The following is a 13,118-nucleotide window of genomic DNA, read 5'->3' as shown; positions in this document are numbered from 1 at the left end:
TATGAAATTTAACTTATTATGTACATGTGTATGATACCAATCTAACGATCCTAACCTTACATCCATTCTCCAACACGAATCTAACCGTTGGAAATAATCTTCATTCATAGATCAAATTATCTGACCGTTGATTTTGAGATAGGATCATCATATGCCCAAGTATTCTCACTTGTCTATCATAACCAACCGTTTAGTCAATTATTTCCCGCTAGGTAAAGATATCTGACCGTCCACTCTGAGTTTGGACCACCTGATCATAGTAAACTAGCTACTTAATCTTAACATACATTGTACATACATTAAATTGAGATTTTGATCAGTTCATCTTGTTCACTACCTATGAATATGCTTAAAACACTATCAAAACTACAATATTAAAAATTTACACATGTGAACAAGTCACTTGAATCTAACGGTATACATGTTTTGCCTCTTGATTACTTTAAAAACTCACTTGTGATCATCTATTTACAAAACTGGTGGTACACCCACTTTCATACATGATCATGTATTAACCATCAAGTTTTTCTATTTTTAACATGTCATTTGACTATCCATTATATTGATTGATATATTTACATTCCCTTAATTAGTTTGGTGAATAATTCCTTATTCATAATGATTTAGATATAAGTTATTTTTAAAGAATTACTCAGAAACGTGCCTATAACCACGTAGAACCATTATATTTTTCAAAACTCTTATATCAGCAATAATTAGGAAAATACCATTAATATAGACTCCTGAATTCTAGATCACATGGTTCCCACGATCCGTTTGATGTAAAGTTTTATATCATATCTATGTATCATAAATTAACCATACATGTCAAATTTTGACCTTTAGATCATTGTAAAAGTGACCCAATTGACAAATCAGCCCCTTAACCATTGATTTTGGTGTCCATCGAGTGAAGAAACCTCATGAGTAGTCATAGTAAGATATTTTCCTTCATATGAACGACTTACATTACCTATCATATGGACCAAGTGTGAAATATGAAGACCCCACTTTAGTTATTTTCCTCATGCGCAAATCGAGGCTTACCAACTCCTTATAAATTTGGATCTTTCGATTTAACTACTTCTTACCATCTATTGCAACTCAAATTTCGACCAAATTTTAGTTTTATCTGACTGCGAGTTATACAAAATTTAGACCCCGATATATAATCCTACATCGTTGAATGTTGAAGCCAGTTCCTTTCTTTTGGTACAAAATGTGAAATTTTAGATTTATGTTTTTTCCACCATCGATCAACCACCAAATTTTGTCCAACTGTTTGCCCATCCTGACTTCACATTTCTTGTAAAATTGGGCAGAGATCATTAAGTGTGGACTGTTAATTAAGATCAAGTTCATTTTGGTACCTTTTAGGAGAATTTTTAAGATAGGTTAATCTAAATTTCAGATGACTAAGAAAATCATATACGCTGCTTCTATTCGACGACCTTAATACAATGGATGAATTAGATTTAAAGAAAGATCGTCAGAAAAAGAAAAATTGGAGAAACCCAATCCAAGTGGGATGTGAAACACACTCCTCTCACACACCCACTCCTTTTAAAAAGGGGTGTGCATCTCTTCTCCACTCACACGCCCAATCTTCCCAACGCCTAAGGAAGAGAGAGAGAGAGAGAGAGAGAGAGAGAGAGAGAGAGAGCCTAGACACCATCATCCCATTCCTTCTCCACATGTGTGGTGTCTCCCTCTTGCTCAAGCGATGTTATGATTCATGTACGAGTTTTTCTACATGGATATCTACCTAAGGTTTAGATTTAAGGATAAGGTGAGGGATTTCTTTTAGCTTACACTAATTTGATTTGATATGATTTATCTTGTTTTTGCATACTTTCATATTACTGTGATTTTTCATACAATTGATTGATTTACCATCATCAATTATTTATCATTTTGAGAATTATGGTTAATATATGGTTTTTATTATGCGTGATTTTTATTAATTTATATGGGGTGATGGATACAAGCCTTTCCCTTTGCCATTAACGAGAGCGACGCGTGCTTCAACTATATATTAAGATGACCTTTTTCTCCTCTCCTCTTATTTTTGTTGAGTTAGCCTATTTGCTACTCTTCTCTTTTATTGAGTTAGCTTATTACTATTCTTCTCTTTTATTAGGTCAGCCTTGTGCTACCTCCATTTATGGATTGGACATGTATCTTAAAATTCTAAGACCCTCATGGTTCGACTTATTTCTCTATTAATGCAAGTGATGTGTTATAAGTTTCATATATAGTGGTTCATATATATTATCATGGACGTAATGCGTTTCGGGTAGTGGCCCTCTTGGTCGGCATGTAATCCTTTGAGTTGGTGAGTGGTGCACAATCGATATAAGTAAATCGCCATGCGTGTTACATCACTTCTCGGGATTGGATATCGCAAATAGTCGCTCCATGAACACATCGTGTCACGTAAATTCTCCAATCGCATTGTTGTGTCACCTTGAGATGTTCGTATAAATCCACGTTAACATTGGACATGCGGGCGAATATCCGTAGAGTGAGAATGCGGGGCGATTCAGATTTTCTATGAATTATATTTCATATTGTGATGATCACTACGTATGATAGACCACACACACTTTAGTAGCCATGCATTCATATATATTGGTTGCACATACTGATACCACTCGTAGTGGTGGAGTACGAGACGTATTAAAACCCTCACATTATTCCTATGAATCTCTTGAATTATTGTTAATTTTAAGGGATAACCATCACTATGAGTAGGGCATTGACCCTCTCCAACCATACATATATTGCAGGTGAATTACAGGTTGATGATACGACCGATAATCATTTTGTGGAAGATTCTTTCGAAAAGAAAAGAAGAAGGATAACACTACGAATTATTTTATTTATTTTCCACTACAAACTTTGATAATGTAGTAAACTCCCATTGAGAGGGCATTAAAGAATTATTTGTATGCTTTTTATTATAATGAAATAATGAATACAATCGATTTTATTCTCACGAATGGTTACCTTCGTGAATGTAATTAGATGTGATTATAAAAAAAAAAAGAAAAAAGAAAGAAAAAGAAAGGTATGATTTTGAAGCATCCAATTTTTATATTATTAATACCTGGAATTCTCGGGCACGAGTATGTACTGGGGCCGTGAAAATTCGGAGCATTATAATGAATGTTTTTACAGTTCTATTATAAGGAGTAACCGATCTCCACATTCACTTTCTGAGTAGGGATACACTTTCTTGTTTGGAACGATAACCTTAATCTAATGTGGAAAGAAGATGTCGGCATCTGATTTGCTTGTTGATGAACTATCCTTTATATTGTCTCATCCAATTACCTCCACTTAGTGATCCATGATGTGCTACTTGCAAGATTTAAGAAAACAGCAAGTGAAGACTATTGATCTCTCTACAACGAAGATGGGCTTAAGAGATTAATGAATGACGGGATCATTCATGATATTAGGGAATCTTACATGTGAAGCCTATCAATTTGGGAAGATTACCTGGATGCCATTTTTCAAAGGGAATATGGACAAAACTAAGGAATTCCTTGACATCAATGTGTGTGACCCATTTAACACCAAAGTAAGAGGAGGACATGCGTATTTCATTATGTTCATTAATGACTACTCTTATTTTTCTTATACACACCCTACATAGGTACTCAAACCCATGACCTCAATGATCAATGCAATGCATCTACCATTGAGCCATGCATTGAGACCTAACTACTCTTGGTTTCACTGTCCTTACCTAATACATAATAAGTCGGATGTTTTGATAAATTCAAAAGGTACAAGTACAAAGTTAATTTGTTTTTATAGAAAAAAAAACATTAAGATCTTTATGTCAAATAGAGGAGGAGAGTATGATCAAATGAATTTAAAGAATTCTTAAACAGAAAATTAATTACCGCTTAATAAAGCACACCCCACAATTCTCAATAGAATAAGGCTGTTGAGAGGGAAAATTGTGCACCATTCAATATGATTAGATCCATGCTGAGTTTTACTATACTTGCTATTTTCTTTTGGAGGTACGCAATAGAGATAACAACATAACTTTTAAACAAGATTCTAATGAAAGTAGAACCTAAAACATTGTATGAGTTATGGAGAGATTGCAAACTAACTTTGAAACACGTAGTTATATGAGGATGTTGGATGCCCTATAATAGTGAAAAATGAAGATGCAAATAAATTGAAATCTAGGGGTACAAAGTTTTTATCATTGGATGTCTTAAGCAGTCGAAAGTATATGGATTTTATAACTTAGTAGATCAAATTAAAACATTCAGATAAACAAAGATGGTATTTTCTTTAAATAATATTTCATGATAAACAAAGATGATATTTTTTTAAAGAATACCTCATGAGAGAAAATAAGGGTGATTGAACAATTTATCTTTGCATGAGATAAAAGAAGGCATCTATAAGTGTTGTAATGTGCCTAACTAGTCTAATGAGGCATCTCCCTGATCCCATCACACACATACACATACACACCCACACACACATACACATATATATAAAGTCAAAGTCAGAGACAATACTGGGAACTGGATTGACTCGTTGGAAATGTTTTCCTCGATATTTTTAATACATTTTAAGCTGATCTATCTTCCTACTAGGAATCCATAGTTGATGTAAATGCATAACATTATGTTATTGGCATAAACACTAAGATGAAGTATATGTATTTAAACAACGTGTGGATTCTTACAAATATATCTTAAAAATGAAAAATCAATCGAATGCAAGTTGACTAACAAGAAAAAACAGAATGCAAAAGGAAATGTGAATATATATAAGACGAGTCTTATTACCAAATGATACACCTAAAAGAGGGAATATATTACTTGGATATTTTCACTCCGCTTTTTATAATGAATTATTTTCATCCTACTATCCATTACTGTTAATTTGGGCTATGAGATTTCACAAATGGATGTGAAGGCTGCCTTCCTAAACATATATTTAGAAGAAGAGATACGTGAAACAGCTAGAGGGATTTCACCAACTTGGACATGAATTAAAGGCTTTCAAGCTCCATAGATCGATATGTGACTTCAAACAAGCATTCAGGCGTTGGAATCATAGGTTCAATGTAATTTGCTTGTTTGGCTTCATTAATAATATATATAAATGACATTCTCTTGATTGAGAATGACGTCGGATTCATGACAGAAGCTAAGGTTTGGCTTTCCACTATGTTCGACATGAAGGATTTAGGAGAAATGTCTTATATTTTAAAAATCAAACTCTATCGAAATGGAGCTTCTTGTGTTCTACGACTCTCCCAAACAACATACATAAGCAATGTGCTAGAGAAATTCGCCATGATTGACTCTGAGAAAGCTAATGTTCGTTTAGGCACAATGTTACTCTCCTAAAATTATTATTCCGAGACCCCTGAGAGGTAGCAAGTTAAGGAGAATATTTCCTATAATTATTCTATTAGGAGCCTGATATAGGTTATCTTATGTGAGTCAGATATTGCTTTTTTAGTGAAAGTGGTTAGTTGGCAACAAAGCAATCTAAGCATGAATTGTTGGATGATATTCTAACATATCATGAAATACTTAAGGAGGATCAAGGACTTTGTTATGGTTTATGGGTACGAGAATTTGTCTTCAATTGAATACAACAATGCAAACTTTTATGTAGATCTTAATGTTAGACGATCAATGAGTGTGTGTACCTTCTCCATGACAGGTGATGTTGTCTTTTGGCGGAATGTCAAGTAGTAGCGCATTACAAATTCTACCGTGTAAGTAAAATATGTGATTGAAAGTAAGAAATGTCTAAGTTGTGTGGCGTAATAACTTTGCTTTAGAGCTACGTGTTATCCCAAAAGCTGATAAGTTATTTTCTATATGTTGTGGCAAGAATGATGCAGTTGCACAATAAAATGAACTTTAGTATCATGTAAAAGCTAAGCATGTTGATAGAAACTTATATATTGTGCGAGAATTTGTATATGACAACTATTGAGGTTCCGCGGGATGCATCAATAAATAATGTTACAAATAATCGGAATAAGGCTTTCCTTGTTCGTCCTTTTAATGCTTATATTTATAGTGTGTGACTGTATGTGGAGGTGGAATCGTTTTAAGATAAGTGGGAGATTGTTAAGGTTGTTCCTTAGAAAATGAATGTTACATTACCTTTTACCTTGATTATATACATGTGCATTCATTTATTAGCCTCATAATATTTTCGAAACATGATTATTTATATGATTTTTGTAAGTGACCTAGTTTGTCAATTAGTGTGAGTTATGAGTCATCGTGTTTGGAGAGCCCCAAGGAAGATTTAAGATTGAAGACTGGAAGATTGAATACATTCAAAGCACTGAATATTAAGAAAATGGTAAAGTATCAGGACCTCTTTAAAAACATATACCCATCTTATAAAACTTGATCTCCCATCTAGCCTAAACCCCATAGGAAAAACATATTCAATATGTGCTAGTAAGTGGTCATGGGAAGAAAACTGTTTAAAAAGAACTTCACAAAAATAGTGCAATTTCGATCCCATCGACGACCCATCGAAATATCTTCGATGGTAAACTGTCCAGCAACCTCAGGATATAAATCTAAATTTTTTCGATGGCATCGAAGTACACTTGATGACATCAAGAAAAATTCTAAAAATGTCCAACAACCTCAAGTTTAAAATATGAAATTTCTCGATGGCATGGAGGAACCTTCGATGGTATCGAAGGCCGCTCGATGACATTGAGTGGGCATTAAAAAATTGTCTAACAACTTAAACAGGAAAAATCTTGATTTTCTCGATGACATTGAGGGTCCTTCGATGGTATCAAAGGGACACTTCGATGCCAAAAAAGACCAATTGTTGGCATCGAGCAGAGAGATAATTTTCTCAAGCAACCATTTGAGATAAATGCTAATTTTCTCGATGGCATTGAAGCCCCCTTCTTGATGCCATCCAAGATGATAGATTTCTACCTATTTTTTGATCGTTGCAAAATCCTTTACTTAAATGAAATAGGGGTTTCTTTGCAAAGTAGTGAGAATGAGAGAGAGAGAGACTTGTGAGTGGGAGAAACCCTAGCTAAAGCCCTTTTTCCATGCTCTCTTCCCTCATGGAGTTCATCATTTAATCATTGTGTCAAAGACATTCATTGAGCATCTAAAGCTCGGATTAAAGAATGAACTCTAATATTTGATACTGCTCTAGAAACCATCTTTAATGGAAAATCTATTGTGTTAGAAAAGCATTAAATGACTATCCTTAGGAATCCTAACCACCACCTTAAAGAACCATCATTAGCAAGTTAGGATTCACCTACTCTTAACCTACACCTCAACCTCTTCAAAGTTATATCATTATGAAGGTTGCGGTTCAAGGGAGCTGAAGATGCTTTCATGATTAAGGAAGATCTTCATCAACGATACTTTAACGAGGCTAATCCACTTTAGGTAAGAAAGTTTATTTGAGTCCATTGTGTTTGGAAACCGATCCTTATATAGGATTGAGTTTCAAAGTTTGGAATACCGAACTCGACAAGTCCTTGTGCAGGCCTTCAATGGGAGAGTACGTTTTCTGTCCTAGTGTAGGATTTCATGTTTGATTTTGAGATCCAAACTCACTAAGACCTTGTGTAGGTCATCGACGGATGTAAAACGTGTAGACCTTGTGTAGGTTATAAAGGTTTATAGTGAACTTGGTTTAAAATCATTTGGATAGTGAAATCTGGCATAATCTAGGAGAGCGTGAGTCAGTCGAGAGTGGAGTAGGCATGTAGCGGAACCACTATACATCGTGTGTAATGGGATGAATTTTTTATACTTTTAATTTTTATATTTTACTGAATACTCTAAATAATTCCTTTTACTGCAGCAAACATGTTTTACAAAATGCCTGAATAATGTTTTCACAATAATAAAGTTTGTAAATCACTTATTCATACTTCTATTAATGTGTATGATTATTTAGAAGTGAATGTGCCTATATAATTAAATATTTTAAAAATTCCTATTCACTCCTCTAGGACATTAGTCATATATTCAAGCTTTGCTTATAGCGGTAAGACTGCAATTTTAAGTTGGATTCATTTCATTGTTGTTGGGTACTTAAGATTAGACACAGTGGCCACTCGCCTAAGGAGAGTTGTGGACTATGGATCTCAATATCATGGCCATGAACACTTTCAGGTTATAGGGCAAACTTGTTTTATAACAATGTTGGTCATCTTGTGTGATGGAGTTGACTTAGTGTCAGGATAAATAGTCTCTACTATGGGGCACAATCTCGAGTCGGCACTCCTTAGCCCTATCCTATATGCAAGCATGAGTATGACACACACACACACACACACACACACACACACACACACCTTAATGGAAGCTCTGATCACTTACATTGGCAAGTTTATTGAAAAAATATCTAGATTGGGAGACCCATTATGTTTAAACTAGAAATGCTTGAAGATGCACTAGCTCTGATAAATCTCCAGACCTAAGGATGTGTAGATGTAGAAACCTTAATTGAATGTGTTTTGGCTCACTTTATGAGGCTACTATGTGGTTAATAAAAATTGGTGTGGGTGAGCTCATGCATCTACGTCTTTAAAGTTCATGCAATCTAACAAGAGATCCACTTGGTCTTCTCGAGACATCATTAGTGGGCTTATCTTATGCTTTGGATCGTTCATTAAGTGCTTTAAAGGCTAACCAACATATTTATGGTTTTCCATTGGTTAATTCTAAGTTTTCAATTATAACTTTTAGTTTTAATCATTGATTTATTTTAAATCATCTTTAATGGGTGTCCAATGGTTAAGATTTATTGATAATTTTTTTAATACAAGCACATGTATTAGCTAAGGATAGTTACCACAAAAGATGAGAGATTTGTTCAGTAGGATGGATGAAAAATACAAGTTAATAAACTATTCATATAGTATGTATACAAGAATTTATAAGGTGGTAGATCACTATTAGTCGTGTCTCCCACAAAACCCTAACTTTCACTTTATAAATATATCCTACTGCAGACGGATAGGATCCCTAAATATGAGATATCATACATGTCTAAGTCTCTATGGGTGACACCTCTATAGAGCTGGAGACAGATGGTGTGAGAAAGAGACTGGGCTGCACTCACCCTCATACAATATGTGCACTTCTAGGGGTGCGTGGGGTTCACCTTGTGGACAGCTCTGCATCAACCCTTAACATTTATTAAATGGTTGACATGTTGGTTCTTCGTCTCTCCTCCATTGAGATAGATTAGGGAGAGATTTCATACTTTAGATGATTAACAACGACAAAATCAATGATTTCAATATACACAAGTATGTTTTAATTCATGTGTTTTTTTTTTTAATTTATAGAAATATAGAAATATTTAAATAAGAATCTTTAGGATTAATATAATAACTTAGACTTTTTGAAACTCATTTTATTCCATTGCATTTAAAAAAATTCAACAATAGGCCTAAGGCCAGTTGCATACCTAAACATGTGATGATTTTAGGTTTGTCATAATGTTTGGAGCCTATTTGTGGAAGATACTGGAGTCAATGTAAAAGATATAATTGAAAAATTTAGAAATATACAATAATGATTTCTTTCTATTTTAAGTAAAAAAAATTTGGTTAAAATTTTTATTTATTTTACATAAATTATATATTAATTTCAAATTAATCGATTTTCATTAAAGATTTTTAAGGATTTTTTTTTTTTTTTAGGTCCTATAAGAGGGGAGTGGAATAGAAGGTATGCATGCTATATTTTTAAGTTTATAGGTTTTTCTTTCAGTCATTGTAAGGACAAATTTCAGTTTTAATAAATTTGCTCAGTTTCTGTACTCAAATATTCTAATGGGTGTACTCTTGTCCATTCTTATAATTCTAGTATCAACATCTTATTAAATTTTGATAAGTTGCATCATTTTGGTATTAGAATGGGTGATCGTTGGAAGATTTTTAATATAGCATAATCTCTTAATATCTTAAAAGGGGGTAACACAAGAAGAGTTTGTGTAAGTAACCAAATTAAGCCACGTATTTACAAAGTAAGTAGATCAACTCATGCATATGATAAGCAATCTCGCTAATAAAGTGGGAGAGCTCCAACGTAGAGGGAATATAGAAGCCAAAGTTGGAGCATGAAGAATGTAAAGAAAGGTCCCTCAAAAATCTATTAAGGGACATGCCATCGCCATCAAACCAAAATAGTATTAGGCAGTCCAGCTGACGAAGACATCAGTAATCAAATTCTTTGATCATTGGAATATGACTGAGAGCTTAGATTAAAATGAAAACTCTAGAATTCCATGATTGTCTAAATATTAACTACTTTGTTGATTGGCTAAGCAAAGTGAAAAAGGTGTTCGAATGCAAGAAAATCGTGGACAATTGAAAGATTTTATTATTATTATTATTATTATTATTATTATTATTATTATTATTATAGGGATTAAGGATGATTTCCATAGACATTTATTAAATATTGCTAAGCTATACATAAGAAAGAAAGCACATCACCATAAAGAAGCTTTTATTGATATGAGTTCAAATATATATTTTAGTATGGTTTGGTATAGGCCCTTAATTACATTCAATCGAAATACCCTTATTTAATTACGTGTTAACATGTCAGGCCGATGTTTAAGTTGAATGAATTTGTTAGGATAAGGAGAAAGTAGATTTTTAGAAAAATAAAATAAAATAAAAATTCTGTTAATAATTTATACTTTGACCTTTATAAAAAATGTCACAAGCTACATCAAGGGAACAAACTCGTGTAGGTCGAGGGGCAATGAGCCAACATAAAAAAATAAAGCTAAATCTCAACTCAGAAAAAGGGTAGTTATAGTAGAGGGGCTAGTGCATTTAATATAAGGTAAAGTACTTCTCCTTTCACATGCTTTAAATGAGGGTAACTGAGACTTTATTCTTTTAAATGACCTAAATATTAATCCATAATTAAAGTAAACTTGGCTAAGGAATGAGAATATATTTAAGACACTTCTAACTATATGAAAGCCAAAGATGACATAGAGTATGAAAAATATGCATATAAACATGGAGTTTGTGTTGGGAAAGATATAATATATGTATATAATGATAGGGGTAATTCATTGGTTATTTAAACTTTTAATCCAATAATTTTTACACGTTTCACAATTTGTGCTATAAATTTTTTGTAGTGGTTTAATTAAATATGTTTAATAAAATTGAATTATCTACCCTGAGAAGAAGATCTGCGATGATTAACTAGCTTTTCACTTTAAAATTTTCATCTTTCTTCTTCACGGGCTTTTTTCTTTTCCTTTTATTGAAATTGTTTATCTTTCCTTTATTATTACCACATTTATCTTCAAATTCACGATAGTTGGATTTATCAAACTTCGGCACCTTAAATCTAGTAGAACTCGATCCAGCCATCTGAAAAGATTACAACACGAATTCTAATGCCGGCGCCGATCTTCTACAAAAGGTTCTCAATCTTTAACTTTAATACTAATTGTTATGGAAAAACAGCTACACACAATTAATGCAATAAAGCAAAACCACAAAAAAAAAGAGTTAAATAAAAAATTAAAAGCTGGAGAGAAAAATGCATCAAAGTTTATGTGGTATGATAATTTTTTTATGTCTACGACACAATAACACAAAACTTTCTTCTTTACTAAAATAATCAAACGTAGAGATACACGCTTTACCTTTCTCACATACTCTTCTATCGTACAAGGAATCTCTCTTCAAGGAACCTTAAATGAAGATTACTTTCTTTCTGTACATTTCCCTTTTATAAATAACACCACACAAGAGAGCATCATCTAAAGCTTGGAGAACTAAGCTTCACACAGACCACAATTGTAGAGAGGAATTCATTTTTGCATTTATTTTGGGTAACATTCTTCACCACTCAACAATACGAATAGTAGCAAGTAAATTACTTGTAAAATAAGCATTATTATCATTGTTATTGTTGTAATTAGTTTTTATTAAGTAACGACTACTTTTAAAAGTTTGCAATCAAGAAATAAAAATGAAAAGAAGCTGCATTTTTTTAGAGAGATGGTACAATGAAACATGAGTCGGTTGCATTACAACGAACCCGTGGCACATGTTTCCAACTATTGGAATAGGGGGTCGGTCGCATCACAACTAACCCACGACACTTAGTTCCAACTGTTGGATAATACGCATGTCCATGACCCAAGGCATTCATAAAGTTTTGTACACAATACACATGTTATATATTTTAGCTAGTTAGCCCCTCGTGGATCAATTATAATATGAATATCTACTCAATAGGACAATCATAACCTTTTATTTTTTGGCTTATTGACAAGATAGTTAAAAAAAACAGTACATAAATATTTCATATTCAACCGAAAAAAAGGCTTAAGATGGGTAGCTTAGATCTACTCCATTTGGGAGACATATGAGACATGACTCATCCATTGTGTACATAGTAGATTGGTTAGGACTATCGAGCAATGAACCTTATTCATTAAAAAAAAAACTTGACTATGTTGAACCAAGCGTTGGGTTTAAGATAGTTTTGATAGGATGATGGGCTTGTATGAAATCTATGATATGGTGATTGGTTCTCACTTCATATGGCAGATGTAAATCCAATCTGTTCATTAGATCAGGCACATTGTGAATCCGTCATGTACTAAAAAAAGAGTCGTACATTGTTAAAAACAATTGGCATGAAAAATATTCAAATAATAACAAATCAATTGAATATAAAACAATATAATTGTTTAGATGATCTCATACATATTAAACAAGCTATTCACACCTCAAGTATAGGGTTGTGATGTAGTAATAAACTTGGTAAGACCGAGGTCGAATCCACAGGGACTGAACCTTGTACGTAATCTGAAAGTAGCTAGAACTAGAACTAGGCAAAGATGTAATCTAAATCAGGTAAAATTTAGAGAATAATTATGAATAGATTAATTAAAAACTAATAAAGATAAAGGTGGGAACTCGGGTGCCAAGGATCCACTTGTAGCAATTGGGAAGCTACCTTGCATAATTCAAGGACACAACTGGAATCAGAGTCCTATCCTATCAATTGGTAGGAAGAGATTTGTTAGATCTCTGAACTTCTCATGGATCT

The sequence above is a fragment of the Magnolia sinica genome, chromosome 12 (genome assembly GCF_029962835.1).
Source record: "Magnolia sinica isolate HGM2019 chromosome 12, MsV1, whole genome shotgun sequence".
NCBI classification, from domain to species: Eukaryota; Viridiplantae; Streptophyta; class Magnoliopsida; order Magnoliales; family Magnoliaceae; genus Magnolia; species Magnolia sinica.
The sequence above is the reverse complement of the archived record's forward strand: the minus strand, read 5'-3'. Positions refer to the sequence as shown.